The sequence below is a fragment of the Myotis nattereri genome, assembly GCF_964212035.1.
Source record: "Myotis nattereri genome assembly, chromosome: 7".
Lineage (NCBI taxonomy): Eukaryota > Metazoa > Chordata > Mammalia > Chiroptera > Vespertilionidae > Myotis > Myotis nattereri.
Window position 1 is genome coordinate 22,112,536 of NC_138082.1, and position 16,980 is coordinate 22,129,515.

At 42.7% G+C, this 16,980-nt stretch overlaps 1 pseudogene across 1 annotated transcript; it reads right to left on the minus strand.

Moving 5' to 3' along the window:
* Positions 1-1,479: 1,479 nt before the first annotated feature.
* LOC308522538 (coiled-coil-helix-coiled-coil-helix domain-containing protein 5-like) lies at positions 1,480-16,970 on the minus strand (annotated as a pseudogene). Its single transcript has 2 exons — positions 16,941-16,970; positions 1,480-1,792 (listed from the first exon to the last, which is right to left on the minus strand). The product of its transcript is annotated as a coiled-coil-helix-coiled-coil-helix domain-containing protein 5-like (transcript).
* Between the last annotated feature and the right edge of the window lie 10 nt (positions 16,971-16,980).

Here is a 16,980-nt window from a genome sequence, read left to right on the forward strand (position 1 = left end):
CTTACCATTCCGGTGGGGGAGACAGAACTTAATCCAAATGAGTGAATTATCCTGTATATAGTCCGTAGGAAAGTAATAAAAATGGGAGAAAAATAAAGCAAGGAAAAAGGATGAGGAGTGCTGAGTTAGAAATGGTCAGGGTAGGCCTCATTGAGAAGGTGACATTTCAGCAAAGACTTGAAGGACATGAGGGAATGAGCAGTGCAGCTCTCTGAGGGGAAAGCAGAGAGGGTGATCACCGCAAAGGCCCTGAGATAGAAGCAGGCTTGGCCTGCTTGTGGAGCCAGTTTAGATGGAAGAAGTGAAAAAGGGTGAAAATAGTGAGAAATGAGGACAGGAAGGTAACGGGGCCCAGATGTTCCCAGTGGTGGCGAACCTTTTGAGCTCGGCGTGTCAGCATTTTGAAAAACCCTAACTTAACTCTGGTGCCATGTCACATATAGAAATTTTTTGATATTTGCAACCATGGTAAAACAAAGATTTATATTTTTGATATTTATTTTATATATTTAAATGCCATTTAAGAAAGAAAAGTCAACCAAAAAAATGAGTTCGTGTCTCACCTCTGACACGCGTGTCATAGGTTCGCCATCACTGTTCTAGGCCTTGTAGATCTTGTACTTTGAATAGAGTAGGGATCTATTGAAGAGTTTAAAACAGAGGAGGGCTGTGATCTACCTTATGTTCAAAAGGATTGCTCTTTATTCTGGTGTTGTAAATGGACTCTGAGGAGTCGGGGAGATGGGAAGTAGGGTAAGCAGTTAAGAGGCTATTGTAGTAATCCAGGTGAGAGAATGGTATTCTGGACTGGGGTGGTACCAATGGAATGGTGAAAAGGAGCCATATTTTGAATCTGTTTTGAACATGGAGCAAGTATGATTTCTGGACTGATTGGATGTGGGGGTGTGAACAAAGGAAAGCAGGCAAAGATGTCTACAAGGTTTTTGGTCTGAGCAATTGGAAAGATAGAATTGCCATTAACTGAAATGGGGGAGGCTATTAGTGGAGTGGTGGTAGGTGGGAAAACTCAAGTTCAATTTTGAGCATGTTAAGTCTATTAGTTGGAAATTAGCAAACACACACACAATAGTAGAGAGATTAGTCCAGTGAACACCCTCACTTCTTCAACAGCTATCATATTGTATCTGTTCTTTTTTCACTCAGGTATTTAAAAACAAATGCTGGGCAACATGTTACCTATGAGTACTTTGGCATATATCTCTAACAGATCAGAACTTCTGTTTTTGTTTTTAACAAAACCACAGTATTTCAACAAGACTTGCCTGGATTTAGACAAATACAATATTGTGGTTTAAATTTTTTTTTTTTAAATGTACACAGTCTTTATTGTGAGTCCTGATATCCAGAAACTAGGCCTACATCCAGGACCCTCAGTACAGCAGCTGGTCATTCAAGCTTCAGGGCTGGGCCATTAAGTGACCAGTCACTCCTGTCCAGTTTTCATATGGCCCAGAGTCATCAGGAGGCAGGAAGTGGCTGTGCCAGCACAGTTGTGGGTGGGTTCTGGGGCTGCACCTGCTCAGCGCACTGCCGGAAGTGGCGCACCTGCTCCACTGTAGCTGCCTCATTCCGCGGCAGACACTCCTTGAAGGCCTCAAAGGGCTCCGCACAGGCTTGGCAGATCTGATGGATAACTGGGTGGTTGGAGGTGCATCGAGCAATGCTCATCTTGAGGTGGTGACAGTCCCGCTGCCAGGGCTTGGTGGCCACACATTATCCATACTGGTCCACCTCCCGGCTATAGTGGCAGGCAGTGTACCTCTAGCGCCCCCTGCACGTTGAGGCAGGTGGCAGGGGAATCAGTCTTGGGGAAGCACCCACCTTGGCTGGTGTCCCAGCATTGTATTTTTTTTATATATATATTTTATTGATTTTTTTTTTTACAGAGAAGAAGGGAAAGGGATAGAGAGTTAGAAACATCGATGAGAGAGATCAATCAACTGCCTCCTGCACACCCCCCAGTGGGGATGTGCCCGCAACCAAGGTACATGCCCTTGACCGGAATCAAACCTGGGACCCTTCAGTCCGCAGGCCGACGCTCCGTCCACTGAGCCAAACCGGTTCGGCCCAGCATTGTATTTTTTAAAAATATATTTTTATTGATTTTTTTTAGAAATAGAGGAAAGGAGAAACATCAATATGAAAGAAACATCGACCAGTTGCCTCCTGTATACACTCAACCAGAGATCGAACCCGCATCCTGGGTATGTGCCCTGATGGGGAATTGAACCAGCAACCTTTTGGTGCACAGGACAACGCTCGACCAACTGAGCCACACCAGCCAGGGCCAGTATTGTATTTTAAAGTCTCAATTTTCCCCCTAAAAGATAACCCAGGAGGAATTACCTTATGAAAGAATTATTTTTTTAAATCCTCACCCAATATTTTCCCATTGATTTTTAGAGAGAGTGGAAGAGAGAGGGAGAGTCAGAGAGAAACATCAATGTGAGAGAAACACATCAATTGGTTGCCTCCTGCCTGAGCCCCAACCAGGGCCTAGAAAAATGAGGACAGGAACCAAGCAACCAAGGTACGTGCCCTTGACCAGAATCGAACCCAGGACACTTTGGTCCTCAGGCCAATGCTCTATCCACTGAGCCAAACTGGGTAGGTGTTTTTTCCCCCAAAGTATTCATTAAATACTAGCTTGAAATATGCTTATTTGGTACATAAACAATATAATATAGAGAAATTAAATATACATATCCAAACTTTTTAGGCTATCGCATAAAACACTAGTCACTTTATGAGGAGGCATAATAAGAAAATATGTTCCTATCCTAAAGGATTAGCATAAAATCTAAAGGATTAGAATTATGAAAACAATTTTGCATTTAGCAATCATTTCACAAAGTGCTGAGAGGATTTGGAGTGAGTGGTCTGAGTAGTGCTTGGAATTCAGAGAATGTCTGGGAGGTTTGAGGATTTGTGCCTGTGTTTGGCTTTTCGTGTTTATGAATGTATATATATGTGTTTTACCTTTCTTGGGGGGACAGGGAGCTTAAAGTTTTCAAACATACACAAGTACAGAGAATAGCAAACACCCCCATACCTTGATCCCATAGATTCAGCTGTTATCAGCGTTTTGCCACACTGGTTCTATCAATTCCTTTTTCAAGTTTGTCATTGCTATAGTTTAAAAAAACTATTTGAAATAATTTTAAATTTAAAGAAAAGTTGTAAGAATAGTACAAATAACTCCCATACCTCCTTCACCCAGATTCATTAACATTTTACCACAATTTTATATTTTTCTGAACCACTTAGAAGTTGTAAATATTATGCCCTTTCTTAAGATCAAGTATATTCACTTATATAACCACAGTATAATGAACAAAATCAGGAAATGTAAAATTGTTATACTACTATTCACTAATCTATAGCTCATGTTTGAATATTGCCAATCATTCCAATAATGTTCGTTATATGTTTTTTTCCTGGTCCAGAAAAGATCATGATTTGTGTTTGGTTGTGGTGTGTCTTTAGCCTCTAATCTAGAACCAGTCCTCATCCTTTCTTTGTCTTTTATTTGATTCTGGTTTAAATTTTGGTCAGAAAACACTACATAGTGATGATGTGTCCTTAGTACATGTAATCAGGAAGCTGATGATGTTGATTTTTTCCATTGTTCACTTGGCTATGGTAGGCTAAGCAAATTTCTGTTGCTATAGCTTTTTAAAAATATATTTTATATTTTAGAAAATAGGTTACAGAAAAATTGAGCAGATAGGAGTAGGACAGAGTTCGCATATTAAACTCATCCTATACACAATTTCCCCTATATTAACATCTTACATTATCATGATACATTTGTTACAGTGAACCAAAATCTATATATCATTAACTAAAACCCATATGTATTTAGATTTCTTTAGTTTTTATCTAATATTCCTTTTCTGTCCCAGTTACAGTTGTCTCCTTGGGTTCCTCTGTCTATATCAGTTTCTCAGAAGTTTCTCTTTTTTTGTTGTTGTTAAACCACACCCAAGGATATTTTTACATTGATTTTTAGAGTGTGGAAGGGAAAAGGGAGGGAGTGTGAGAGAGAGTGAGAGAAAGAAGCAGAAACATTGATGTAAGAGAAACATCACTTGGCTGCCTCCTATACACGCCTGGACTGGGGAACCTAAAACCGAGGTATGTGCCCTGACTGGAAATCAAACCCACAACCTTTTGGTATACAGGGTGATGGTCTAATGAAGCCACTGGGCCAGGGCTCTTGTGTTTGTTTCTCTTTATTTCCTATAACCTGGAAATTGGAGCCAAAAGCTCGATTAGATTCAAATTCATTGTTTAATTCCTTCACAGAAATACACTACCTAAATATTACTCTGTAGTTCAAATTGCATCACATCAGATGACATAATTTATAGCTGTCCCACCTTTCAGCATCTAAGATTGATTAAAATATACAGGTGATGGCAGACATCTTCCAGTGTAAAGTTCCATTAATTTTCTAATGATTTTAGCATCCATCAATGACTGTTGCTTAAATCAATTATTTATTAAGCATTCTTGCTCTGGTCCAGATTGTTTTCATTAGGTTAGTTTAATCTTTTATCGTCCTCCCCTGTTTTTCCTGGAGCAGACTGTTTAGAAAAGATTTCACAGTCCAGCTCTGTTTAGATCTCCAAATCCCGGAGGTCTAGGGACCTTTGAGACCGAGGGGGCATGATCTGTCTTGTTGAGGAGGTGAATTAAGGTAGTGTTTCCTACAGTTCACACTTGAAGCCCATAAAGCAGGTGGCTGTAGTTGTAACTGTGGGTGGGTTGCGGTTAAGGGAAGTTCGGTTCGAGGAAAACAGTGGATCTGGCAGTCTCTCCTTTCCTGGGGTCAAAGTCAAATACGTTTACTTGAAAGACCTACTAAGAATATTCTTTAATAAAGCCTTCGCTCTTTTATTTTAGAAGGGCGAATTAAAGCACAGCCAATGAAAGGGTCCGTACAGGTTAGGTAAAATCAGGGCAGGGAGAATCCTGGGGGAAGGCTTTCAGGGATTTAATCTCGGAACTACACCTCCCAGAATCCCGCTCTCCGGGTCCCACCGCCCAGAAGCGACTGCGCGTGCGCGAGGCCGGTGAAGCCCTGCCCTCGCCGGCCCCACTACCCCCGAGATTCGCGCGCTTGCCTCCCTGCGGCCGGGATCGCCCCACCCAGGCCCTCGGTCTGTCCACTGGGGGCGCGCGCAGTGCGTGGCAGGCGGTAGCGGCGCTGGCGGCTGAGAACGCGGGTCGTGCGGCGGAGCGTGGTTGCTAGGGGCGCCTGAGCCCTCCTGCCTGTCCCGCAGGCCAAAGGAGGAAGCCGCGCGGAGCCGGCGCCGAGTCGGGCGAAGCGGGTCCACTAGGTGAGTGTGGCTGCGGAGCCGGAGGAACGACCCTCCGCCGGCCCTCCTCTGCCCCGGTCCCTTCACGCAGGTCCCCGGCCCCCCGGCCGCTTCCGCTCCTGCCCGCCACCTCTCCATCCCCTGGGCGGCCGGGGGCCTCGGCCTTCACCGGCCAGGACTTCGCGCCTTGCCGGAACCCGCCTCCCCCTTCGCCGCGCCCGGGAGTTTAGCGGGCCCCGCCTCTGGGTACCGAACCCCGCAGCGACCCTCAGCCTAGGCCCCTGGCCGCCTCTTCCCGCCGCTCTGCGGTTTGAATTCTCCCTTGGATGTGAGCCCACGCTCCTCAAGGCTGAATTTAACACGGATCCCACCTTTTTACTTCCCCACCTTCAGTGCCTATAGAAAAAGACGCTCCTAAACTGTAGAGATTCAAACAGATTCTGAGGTCCTGTGGAAGCTAACTCTTCATTTATCCAACCCTTCATTTAATCATTCAACAATTTAAAAGAAAAATCAGTAACTATTTAATGAGCCAGGTCACCATGGAAAGCGCTGGGAGGATACGGTGGTCTACGAGACAGGTGTGTTCACGGAGTTTGTAGTCTAGGGAGGTTTTAATCAATTAAACAAGCATTTGCCATACTGTGTGGAGTGTGCTCCGGTAGAGCATTAGACTCATTTGGAACAGCATTATTCCCATTCCCTGGTCTTCACAGTCCTATTCTGGATTCAAGAAATGTTTTCATCCTTCCTTTATGGAGTCATCCCTCAGATAATCAGCGGTCGCCAACCTTTCGGACCTCACCGACCACCGGTTGGCGACCGCTGCCGGAGGTCCATCTTTCTTACAGCACCTGTTGATTTAGCTAATGGACAAGCTGCCCCTCCTTCTAATACTTTTCTTCATCGACACCCGCCTGGTCACTAAAATCAGAAAATTAGGATCATTCCAGGCTGCTCCTTGTCTCATTCTCCCTATGTCTACTCGGCCACCAGGTTTTGTCACTCTGGAGACCAGACTAGAGATGAGGGACTTACCGTGGTTGCAGTGGGAATGGAAAAGGTTTAGAGAGAAGTTAAAGACGTTTTCTCATTGGCTCCCTGCTTCCCTGCTAAAATTCTTCATATTCAACCCATGCACTGACACTATGGTATTCCCAAACACAAATCTGATGCTATTTTCCTGTTAATTACCTGTGATTTTCCTGCAACACACTCTTCAAATGGTTTTATTCATATATTCCCAAAAGAATTTTAAAAACCATGTAATTTCTTGCACATCTTAAAATGGAATTCAAAAATTTTTCATCACAAGTTTAAACAAGTTTCTTCTTTGTTAAGAGGAAGTAAAGCCCGGCTGGTGTGGCTCAGTGGTTGAGTGTTGACCTATGAAGCAGGAGAAGGTTATGGTTTGATTCCTGGTCAGGGCAGGGCCCATGCCCTGGTTTCTGGCTCGGTCTCCAGTAGGGGACATGCTGGAGGCAGCTGATCAATGATTCTCTCTCATCATTGATGTTTCTATTTCTCCCTCTTCCTTCCTCTCTGAAATAAAATTAAAATTATAATTTTAATATAACTTTTAAAATTATATTAAAAAACAAAAAAACCCCCATTACATTATTTTTTTAAAAAGGAAGTAGAAAATATAAATGTTTTATAAAAAGAACTAAATTTAGGGTTAACTGTAATTGGCAAAAACATGTCATGACTTGAGTTTTAACCAGTTTATTTAACTTAGTTTTGAGAAGAAAGATAAAGGAGTTACACTTTGGACATGCTGAGTTGAGGTCCCTGCAGCACATCCACATAGAAAGGCCCAGGAGACCAGTCTGTAGGTTTGGAGCTCATGACAGAGGTCTGGGTGATGGTAGAAAGTTAAGAATGGAAGAGGTGGTTGTAGTCATGGGATGGAACTGGTTGCTGTGGGAATGTTTGTGATAATAATTGCAACTGCCATTTATTAAGTGCACTTACTGTGTTCCAGGCAAAGTGAGAAGACGGAGCTCAGAGGAACACCAAGGAAGCAGAGAATTTATAGCCAATTAAAAAATGAGTATGTAAATGAAGTCACTTGCTGAAAACTATCTAGATGCAGCCTTAACTTCAGGATCTATCTGATACTCGTGATCTTGAGTTTAGCTTTCCCACTAGATTCCTTTATGACCTTGGAATGTTCTGATTGAAGGTTCCCTGGATTTTAGCATAGGATCAGATGCTTAATCTGTCAGTGAAGTATAGAGAAAAAAAATTCTCTTTTGGCAGAACTGGGAAGCCAGACTTGGCATTTTGAAACAAATACTGAGAGTACTAATTTCTTTTAGGCCCTGAAATACAAAGGACCTTAGGTGCCCTCCTGGATATATCGTGGGCAGATAGTGGTATTCTTGACCAGAGGTGCCCAGATTTTTGGTCTCAGGACTCCTTAATGCACTTTAAGCTCTTTGAGGTCTTAAATATATATATTTTAGTGTGGGATATATATCTTGACATTTACCATATTAGAAGTAGAAATATTAACTCTTTAGAAATAAGTCCATTACAGGTTAATATAAATAGCATTTTTTAAATTAAAAAAGCTGTTGTTTCGAAAGATTAGTGAGAAGTATGGCATTGTTTTTACATATATCTTTTTAGAAGACAGTTGGATTTTCATATCTTTCTGCATTCATTTGGTTGGGATGTGTTGTTTGGTTGAATTATGAAGAAAATTCATCCTCACAAGATGTTTAGTTGGAAAAAGGAGTATTTCTATAGCCTTTTCTGATAATTGTGGGTATTCTTCTTTGGTACAGTCACAAAAGTTAACGAAAGGGTGGTTTGTGAAGGTTAGTTGCAATGTAGAATCTGAAATGATACTAGTGAACTTTTCATACTTTGTTACAGCAAAATCCATTGGTCTATTTCACTTTGACCAGATCTTTACCCAGGCACGATTCTGTAACATTGTATCATAGGTATTTGGAAAATACTTATTGAGTTATGCAGATCTTCCAAATGTTGTCACATTTTACTATACAGCTTTAAAAAGTCATATCACATGGTCACCACACTCATTAGGAAAATGGTTACATATTGGGAAGCTGTCAAGCTCATGGTGGCAGGTACAAGTTTGCCAAAATTCTAATTTTCTCTTGGAAGCTTAAATTTTATTATTGGCAACAAATACTGTCAGTTGTTTTCCTTGACATGACAGACTATGTTTTGTTCTCTCCCCCAGAAAATGTCTGCCAAATACCAAAGTCTGACTAACCCATCACGTATGTGTCATTCATTCTTTCAAATAAACAGGGTTCCACGGGAGGTTTTTGCAGTCAGATGTTTGCTGAGACAACCATCCTCTCCTGTCTGCACATAAGTGTTTTATATGTGCTTCTCATTTTGTCACACAGAATATTAAAAAGGCATACGTGAGGTTGAGACTTAATTTTTACTGTGTCATCAAGGACAGTCGTAGGTAAAGCTGGCAGTTACTCACTCACAGTATGGTGATGAAGTATGTGGTGGTAAAGGACCCAACTTGGTGCCATTGTCTCAATTCCTGCTCAGACACCAGTGTTTTGACCCACCATTGCTTTTGCATCATCAGTGGAAAGACCAGCACAGTAAAAAAAGACAAACCACACTTAAGTTTTGTTATGAATATAGTTCCACTTAGCAGAACGCCTGAGAGGATCTAGGGGTTCCCTCAGATTCTATGGACCATACTTTGAGGACCACTGCTCTAGAGCTTACCTCAGGAGGAGGAAAAGAGGGTACTTTCTGAAGCTGATAAAGGTCAAGGCTTCAGGGGAGCATGTCTTCTAATTATGTTATTCATTCAACTGTTTCTGTTTTTGTTTTGTTTGTTTTTTTACTTTTCAGTAATTTGTAGATTTACCTCCTTTAGCTCTAGCTGCTGTGAGCTGTATTTTCCCCTCAGGTGTTTTTTTGTTTGTTTTGTTTTTGAGAAAGAGAGAAAGATAGAAACAGATTTGTTCCACCCGTTCATGAACTCATTGGTTGATTCTTGTATGTGCTCTGACGGGTGATTGAGCCCACAGCCTTGGCATATCGGGACAACACTCTAACCAACTGAGCTGCCTGGCCAGGGCCTTGACCTCAGTTTTGCCAACTCCTTTTGCAGTGCTCAACTGTGTTCTGCAGAGCTACCTATCTCAACTTATGGTACTGATTTTCCCTTCTCATTAGGGCTGGGATGGTCGCCTTCCTTTAAAAAGTTCGTTGCTAAAAATAATAATAATAATAATAATAACAATTTCATTGTTCCTCCAACTTTCTTTAGGGAGACATAGCTTGGGATTTATCTCATAAGATAAAATGAGTCTGGTTCCTGTACTCCTCCCCATTCTATCTGGTTCTGCATAAGTCAGTTCTATCTTGTAGCACAACTACTGAGCAATTAAAGTAATCTCATCAGAGATCTTTTGAATTGTAGACTCGGAACCATTTCTAATGTCCTGAGTTCCCCTATTGACCGAGGAAACACTTAGATGGAGGAGAAAAAGGAAACTGCAGATCCCAAGAGTCACACACCCTCCTGTAATAGAGGAGAGTGATTCAATCAGTGGCTAATGAATAATTGCTTTCTGTAGAAATAGATACCTTGTCCAAGTTGGTCTGGACCTGGTCCCTGGAGACTTGGTGATTTGAGACAGCAACCATAGATTTTCAAGCCTAGGCTGCTCATCATTCTCTCTTACTTAAGGAGAAACTTTGAGGCAGAATTACCCCACAAAGAGTGGAAGGCAGAAAGAGATAGGCAGTTTCTGAATGCTGTATAAAGATGACAAAGCAGGATGTTGAGATTCCTGAGACTGGATACTTTAGAGGGGGAGAGGCTGAAGCCAAGGAAGTCTGTCAGGATTCTACTGTAACAGTCCTGCACTTGGTGAAGGGCTGAGAGGTTAGGGATTGAGCTGAGCCAACCATGCAAATACAAAGAAAGAGATGTTTGAGGCCATTTTATTCACTTTAGAATGCTCTGTAGTTCTTTACCCTCCTTTCTTGTCCCTTTATTCAAACTTTTAACAGCTTTGTGGAAGTATAATTGACATGGAGCATATCCATCATTCTCAAGTGAATTGTTTTTTTAACTTTGTTTTAGGGAGTCTTAGTACCTCCATGAAGTTGGGAGAGGAGAGTTGGGCAGCATTACTGAGGAGGAAGCCAATCTAAGGCAGTGATCTTTCCCTTCTAGCAGATTAGTTCTGCATTTGTCTGTTAGAGATACAAAGGGCTTCCCTTAAAAACCTTCATGGAGTTTACGAGGCATATCTATATATATGAAAAGAGAACAGTGGTGAAAGATAGTCTTTGCAAAGTGTCAAATTAGAGGAATCAAGACACAGATATTCATGGAGAGAGAGGGGCTTGAGCTGGGCCTGTAAAAAACGGTAAGATTCAAAAGGAAGAGGCTTATAAAGGCTTGCAGACAGCTTTGAAAGGTTTATTCTAGGAGTTGAGTGTTAAGACCAGCAGAGGGAGGATGGAGTTAAAAGGGCAGTCCCTAGAGATACAGATTTCAGTTCAGTCTGTATGCTCTTGTAATAGTCCAGGTCGTGGGTGGTGGTGGAAATGAAAGGGGAAGCATATTATGAAGAAAGAATCTCATAAGTTTTGTGTCTGGTTTGGCAGAGGAAGAAGTCAGAAGTGACTTAAGTTGTCCTTTAAGGAGACTGAGATAAAGAAGGTTCCACTGAAAGAAATTAGATAAGTCAAGGGTACAGAGCTAATTTGACAAGCTGGATTGAAATGGTTGGACATGGACATGGAGAAGGTAGAGCAGATAGCTGGTGATGAGAACATGAAGCTTAAGAGAGGTCAGGTATGAAAAGTGACTATTTTCCTGAAGATAATAGTTAAAATTGTGGGAGCAGATTGGTTTGATGTGAAAGGATAAAAGAGAGACACTGGAAAATTTTGGAGGAGGCCTCAGCAGGAGGAATAGGTATTGAAGGTGCTGGGGGTGGCTGTGGCAGAGTTTTAAGCAGTGAATAAAGTAGCAACAAGGAGATATGGTAAGAGAGGAGCCACATACCTGTTTAATCTGAAGAGTTCCATCTTGTGGCTTTGTCATACCTATTGTAGACACATTTTTTTATTCAGCAAATATTTAAGGAACCCTGATTACATTTTCAGGGCTGGGCATATGCTGTGTGAACAAGGTCCCAGTTCTCATAGAGCGTTCATTGTGAAAGAGAAGAAGACAAATAGCAAAGGAATGTTTAAATAAAGTTTTCATTTTAAAATATAATTAATAAGGTCTTAGATAATGGAAAAATGAAACATGAGGACAAGGTCATGTGATAGGGAATAATTAGGGGTGTAGTAGAGGAAACAACAAAGACGCTAGGAACTTGCCTGGTGAGGGGGAAAGTGGCTGATGAGGTCAGAGGGAGAGTCAGGGGTCAGATTACATAGGCCTTGGAGCCATCCAATGGCTTTAAGCTACTTTTTATCAAGAGCACCATGGCCACTGTCTGGAGAATCCTATCCTATATAATAAAAGCCTAGTATGCAAATTGTCCCCTCTACTGGGAGTTTGACCGCTTGCTATGACGTGTGCTGACCACCAGGGGACAGCGCAGAACATGGCGCTGGCAGTGGGTGGCAGTGGAGGCACTGCCAGCCCTGATGGGCCCCGACGAGAGTGGGACTGCGGCGGGATGGTGGAGCAGGTGAACAGGAAGCGCCAATCCAAGGCGGGTGTGAATGGGACCCGATCGCCTCCCTGATCGCCCTGCAGATGGCAACCAGTGGCGGTGGCAGGGGGTGGGGCTGCTGCCCAGCTCCCAGGCGCTGAGGGAGCCAGGCAGGGGCCCGATGACTCAGGCAGAGGGGGCGCGCAGGGGCCTGGGTGCTGCCCAGGGCCCAGAGGTCAGCTGAGACCTGCTTTTCTACTCCAGACGCTTGTGCTTCGATCGCTGGCCAGGCCTAGGGACCGCACCCGTGCACAAATTTCATGCACCGGGCCTCTTGTAGATTGTAAGAAGTGGTAAGAATAGAAGTAGGGAAACCAGCAGATGAGAGATTATAGTAATTTGGACTAAAGTAATAGCTGGAAATGAAGAAGAATAGATGGATTCAAGGACATATATTTGAAGCTGGAAGGACTTGATTGAATGAGTGGAAGTGAAGATCTCCTGAGATTAGGGTGAAGTCATTACCACAGGGCATGTTGGGAGTTTCTGTGTTGCATAAACACCTGTCTTAGGGACTTAAGTCGTTCTGCCTGGATATATATTTTTTGTATTGAAGTCTTCTTTGTGCAATTACAGCTTATTTCCTTGTCTCTGACTCCAAAAGATTAATTGACTCTAAAAGGTTATGTGTGGAATACGATTGATCATTCCTGTTTTTTTAAGTCCTCCACCCACTTCCCTTAACATGACTTTTTACTAAAATCTGACATTCCCATCTAATTTAAAGAAGATTAAAAGATAATGTGTTCCTTCCTTGAATAACAGCAGTCATAGAGAACGCTGAGCTTCCCACACTGTCCCTTTGTTTTCTTGACTCTAGCCCTAAAGTCCTTATTTTAGCATCTAGGTTCCTGTTTTTCAGGTTGGTGCTGACAGCAGCTGCTCTCTCAGTTGAGGGCAAGATAGGACTTGTGTTTTATTGGGTAGTGAGGTTTTCACATAGAATCAGGTTTAAACAGCATTTCTTTTCTAAAAATCGGAGACTCCCCCCACACTGTGTGTTGATGGGCCCCAGAGAAAGTGCTATTAAACTTCATCTGCCAGGTGTAGTGTGTGCCTTCTTCCTTAAACTCCCCTTAAGCCATAGTTTACAAATTCACTGGCAGATTAGAGTGGAGTGTGCTGGGTGGCTACTTCATCCTAAAGTGGCTGCCTCTAGTGGCTACATTGAAAAGACTTGTGTTTTGGTGAAGCTTTTCACCAGGCATATGACCTCAGTTCAGGTGGATCGCCCAGGCAGGCCTGCTTCAGGTAATAGGACGAGGAGTGAGTTTTATTATATTGGCTTGAGTCATTCAGTGATAAAATCCATTCTTGCCAGTCTAATTTCAAAGAAAATTTGAAGTAGATTTTTCTTTTAATTAACTTCTTTTATTTTGAAATTATTTCAGTCCTGCAAAAAGTTGTAAATAGTACCAAAAAATCTCTTTACTTTTACCCAGAGTTATCAAATGTTAATATTTTCCACACTCACTTTATTATTCACTCTTATGTGAACTGTGAACTTTTTTTTTAATGTTTGAAAGTAATTTCCAGACATGATGCCCCTTTACATCAGAATTTCCTAGACAGTTCCTAAATATTTCCTAAAACAATGATATTCTCTTACATTGCCACAGTATGTATGATGACCAAAATCAGGAAATTAACATCGGTGTAATACCATCTACTTATATAAAAACCCTGGGTGTAACATCACAGCCAGAAGTGCGACCAACCGGAAGGAAGTCAGTCCTGCAGGGGTCATCTTGGAAATGGCTGCTCCCTCTCCCAGCTGTTTGCGGGAGGGCAAGGTTTCAGGCAGGAACCCCGCCCTCAGGGCGAGGTTTCAGGCAGGAACCCACCCTCTGAGCGGAGCATGGAAGTACTGAGTCTTGGGTTGCCTTGCCAAGGGCTGCGCCCTCCCTGAGCTGTTTCCCGCGAGGCCTGAGGGAAGAACTCACCCTCGGAGCGCCAGGAGCGCCCAGCAGCAGTCAGTCCTGGGTTGCTGAGGCGGAGGCCACAGTGTGGTATAACTCTGGGTCTGGCCCAATGGGGCGTGGCCAGCCTTCAAACCAGACCCTGACAGGAGGGAGGAGGGAGTCCCATTCCTCACGGAATCCACAGGTGGCCAGCTTGCTGTCAGGGGCCTGCCAACTAGGAATCCTATTCGCCTGCATACCTGTATAAAGTTTTAATACATTATATTAGAGGTCGTGGTGGTACTGTTTTACCCACAGCGTCTACAGGAATTGCTGCAAATTTACTTCTCGGTGGAAGGACCTTTCATTCCCAATATAAATTACCGATTCCATTAAATGAAACTTCAATTTCTAGATTCCATATAAACAGTGAAGTTGCTAGAACTATTAAAAAGGCCCAACTTCTCATTATTGATGAATGCACCATGGCATCTAGTCATGCTATAAACGCCATAGACAGATTACTAAGAGAAATTATGAGTCTGAATGTTGTATTTTCGACAATGTCTCAGTATTGTACCGCATGCTATGTGATCGGCCATAGTACAAATGAGTTTAAAGTACCGCAATGCTTGGGGATGTTTCAGAAAGTTGTCTCTTACAACAAATATGAGATCAGTGGATTCTGCTTATAGTGGATGGTTAGTAAAACTTGGAGATGGCAAACTTGATATCAGTTTTCATTTAGGAATGGATATTATTGAAATCCCCTGTGAAATGATTTGTAATGGATCTATTATTGAAGTTACCTTTGGATATACTATATCTATAGATAATATTAAAATATATCTAAACGTGCAATTCTTTGTCCAAAAAATGAGCATGTTCAAAAATTAAATGAAGAAATTTTAGATATACTCAATGGAGATTTTCACACATATTTGAGTGATGATTCCATTAATTCCACAGATGATGCTGAAAAGGAAAATTTTCCCATCAAATTTCTTAATAGTATTACTCCTTCATGAATGCCGTGTCATAAATTAAAATTGAAAGTGGGTGCAATCATCATGCTATTGAGAAATCTCATTAGTAAATGGGGTCTTTGTAATGGTACCAGATTTATTATCAAGAGATTACAACCTAACATTATTGAAGCTGAAGTATTAACAGGATCTGCAGAGGGAGAGGTTGTTCTGATTACAAGAATTAATTTGTCCCCATCTGACACTGGCCCCCCATTTAAATTGATTTGACGACGGTTTCCATGATGCCAGCATTTGTGATGACTATTAATAAATCACAAAGACAAACTCTAGACAGGTAGGCATATTCCTACCTGAACCCATTTTCGCACATGGTCAGTTATATCTTGCTTTCTCCCAAGTTTGAAGAGCATGTGACGTTACAGTTAAAGTTCTAAATACTTCATCACAAGGGAAATTAGTCAAGCACTCTGAAAGTGTTTTTACTCTTAATGTGGTATACAGGGAGATATTAGAATAAATTTAATCACTTTATCAGTCATTGGTTTGCATCACTGTTGTTTTTCATATTATGTTTTTATCGTTTTTATATCATGCCTCTGTTGTTATGTCCTTTTGTTACTGTTTATTAATAAACATATATTATTTTCATATAAATTTTACTAATTTCCTTTCATCTCTCACACTTCTATTATAGAGAAAGGGCAAATATTAAAATATCTCCACTAATTAATTCCCTTTTTAAAAAGAAATATATTTTATTGATTTTTTACAGAGAGGAAGAGAGAGAGAGAGAGTTAGAAACATCGATGAGAGAGAAACATCAATCAGCTGCCTCCTGCACACTCCCTACTGGGGATGTGCCCGCAGACAAGGTACATGCCCTTGACTGGAATCAAACCTGGGACCCTTGAGTCCGCAGGCTGATGCTCTATCCACTGAGCCAAACCAGTTAGGGCAATTAATTCCCTTTTAATGTGCGCAAATTTCGTGTACCGGGCTACTAATCCTATATAAGAAAACCCTAATATGCAAATTGGCCAAATGGCAGAACGGCCAGCAGAACAACTGGTCGCTATGATGCACACTGACCACCAGGGGACAGATGTTCAATCCAGGAGCTGCCCCTTGGTGGTTAGTGCGCTCCCACAGGGGGAGTGCTGCTCAGCCAGAAGCTGGGCTCATGGCTGGGGAGCGCAGTGGCGGTGGCGGGAGCCTCTCCTGCCTCTGTGGCAACACTAAGGAACAGTGAGCCAAGCAATAAGGAGCAGCAAGCAGGCGGGTGGTAAGGAGCTAGGGGTACTGGACTGCGAGAGGGCACAGGCCGGGCTGAGGGACCCCTCCCCCCCCCCCTGCAAGAAATTTGTGCACTGGGCCTCTAGTCTATATATATAAAAGGCTAAGTGACCTTCTGACTGTCTGGTAGGTATGATGCACACTGACCACCAGGGGGAAGCTGCTCAATGCAGGAGCTGCCAAGCTGTGGTCACTTGGCAGCGGCGGTTCTTGGGTGACGCACCCCAGAACCAGAGAGGAGGGAGCCCAAATCTGGGGTGCATCACCCGAAAACCACCCTCTCGCAATCTGAGACCCCTCCGGGGAAACCACTCAGGTAAAGTTGTGAATGTTGAGACAGAAAGATGTTTTTTTGGAGAGAGGATAGCACTCTCTGAGTAAGCATGTGAGCAGATTCTCAATGGCAGAGACTTAGAGTCCCAGCCCTTGGGACTTCATCAATTCCAAACCTGTAGCCAGGTTTGATCACATGAGGGCAGCAGGAAGATCACTGAAAACACGTTAGGAATCTAGTGTTCTTCTCTCATGGCCCTAAATGACAAGCAAGACTGACCACCCAAGAAATACTGAAGAGGGACTCTTGTTTACCCAAGGACCACTGTAGCATTGTACTTGTCTTCCTGGGATTATAACATTCCCAACTGTTTCTCTCCCCTTCAGGCTGACAGACTTCAAGGATGCAGCTATTACTGGAGATGTGTGGCACCTTACCTGAGCCAGGCCATGAGGCCATGTTGCCATGATGTGGGCC